This window comes from Perognathus longimembris, unplaced genomic scaffold (assembly GCF_023159225.1).
Source record: "Perognathus longimembris pacificus isolate PPM17 unplaced genomic scaffold, ASM2315922v1 HiC_scaffold_4508, whole genome shotgun sequence".
Classification (NCBI taxonomy): domain Eukaryota; kingdom Metazoa; phylum Chordata; class Mammalia; order Rodentia; family Heteromyidae; genus Perognathus; species Perognathus longimembris.
Window position 1 is genome coordinate 41,338 of NW_025959833.1, and position 2,188 is coordinate 43,525.

Genomic DNA, 2,188 nt, shown 5'->3' on the forward strand with positions numbered 1-2,188 from the left:
AGTCACTGTAGAGTTAGTGAATGTGCTAATTGTAGGTACAGGTGCACTAGTAATAGTTTGGCAATGATGCTGCCTTAGAGGGCAAGATTATGAAGATGTAATAGTTATGGTGGCATAAATAAGTATGCTTATGAAACTCCAAGGCAGACAAATTCAATCACACTTTTATCACAGCTTAAGTACTACTATTCAGACAAACATAAATGCTACAGTTGCACCGAAGACTGCAGGTGCTAATCGTACTAAGTTCAGTTCAGGGATTGACACTGCTGCTGCTATTCTGGTTGTACTACTGTAAAGGGCTATTTCACTGAGGCCAATGATTATTTCATTTGTGAACTCCTTAATAAAAAAACTTGCTAACTGAAGCCAAGTATTAATAAAAAATATATATATATATATACAACATATCTATTACATGAGGGAGTGGATATAGATTCCTACAAGACTGCAGAGGCTGCTTGTATGCAGCATTAAACTATATCATAAGCTGGAAAAACAACCCTTCAACCCTCTACCACAGATGGAAAAGATAACCTTGCAATACCCAAACCAAAATATAACCAGAAACACTTTCTGCAACAAAAATGGATGGCAGCAAGTATGACCTGGGGCCAACAAACAGCTGAACCAGGAAGCAGAGAAAGTAGTGTGGAAAGTGGGATATACCTGGACTTTACATTACATTATAATCCTGGTTTTGAAAAGCTATGTGTAACTCCTATACTATCTAATTCCTGACAACACTGAGAATGAGTGAGAAAACATTTTCAGGGTATTTTCTCTGATTCCCTTCACTGGAAGGGAAAAATTTACATTCCATTTGTTTTCCAAATAAATAAGTTACACAGCTGTATTTCTCAAGAAACTGCATAAGACTCAAACTTAATTCTAAAATTTGGTTTTTCAGACTCAATTTCTGCATGTGGGGATTTTTTTTTTTTTTTGCTATAGGACTTAATGATGAAAAGGGTGACATTGATCAAGCTGCATTGTATTTATAAACTGCTTTGTTGAATGGCAATCTTCGTGCAACTTCTTAAATATGACAAAAATATTTTGGGAAATATGTAGATGGAATAATATTAAAGATTAAGTGAGAAGTAAATGAATTAGAGACTAAAAGAACTATTCAAAGAAACAACCAAAAAAGTTTTCTTTGAAATGAAAAAAGATGAGTCCTTAGGAAATCAAACAAAAAAGAGAAAAGAAATTATTCAAATGAATAAAATCAGTGATAATATAGGGATAATTCTGAATTATAAGAAAAAACTTTGAAAGTCATTACACTAACAAACTCAAAAATCTGGTAGAAATGGAATCATTCCTATGTAATATTAATGAAACAAAACTGAGTCAAGTAAGTGGATATAAAGAATTAAAGCAAATAAATTCTATAAAAACTAAAACCAGGAGTCTGAGGAGAAGCTGGGCCCAGCCGGACCCCCTTTGTCCTCCACGGGTAGACGCTGCTCTGCCGCCATGGGTAAAGGCGACCCGAGCAAGCCGCGGGGCAAGATGTCCTCATATGCCTTCTTCGTGCAGACCTGCCGGGAAGAGCACAAGAAGAAGCACCCAGACTCTTCGGTGAACTTCGCCGAGTTCTCTAAGAAGTGTTCGGAGAGATGGAAGACCATGTCTGCCAAGGAAAAATCCAAGTTTGAAGACATGGCAAAAAGTGATAAAGCTCGCTACGACCAGGAGATGAAAAATTATGTTCCTCCCAAAGGTGATAAGAAGGGCAAGAAAAAAGATCCCAATGCTCTGAAAAGTCCACCATCTGCCTTCTTCCTGTTTTGCTCTAAACATCGCCCAAAGATCAAGAGTGAGCACCCGGGCCTCTTCATTGGGGATACTGCAAAGAAATTGGGTGAGATGTGGTCTGAACAGTAGGCCGAAGATAAGCAGCCCTATGAGCAGAACGCAGCTAAGCTGAAGGAGAAATATGAGAAGGATATTGCTGCATATCGTGCCAAGGACAAAAGTGAAGCAGGAAAGAAGGGCCCTGATAGGCCAGCTGGCTCAAAGAAGAAGAATGAGCCAGAAGATGAGGAAGAGGAGGAGGAAGAAAATGAAGATAAGGAGGAAGAGGATGAAGATGAAGAATAAATGGCAACTGTGTGTGGAACGTGTGTGTGCACTCGGGCAATTGTTTTGTTAAGAATGTGAATTCAAGTGCAGCTCAACA

The 2,188-nt window shown here is 38.5% G+C and overlaps 1 pseudogene; it reads left to right on the top strand.

The window, feature by feature from the left end:
• Window positions 1-1,437: 1,437 nt before the first annotated feature.
• Window positions 1,438-2,117, top strand: LOC125344837 (annotated as a pseudogene).
• Window positions 2,118-2,188: the final 71 nt, after the last annotated feature.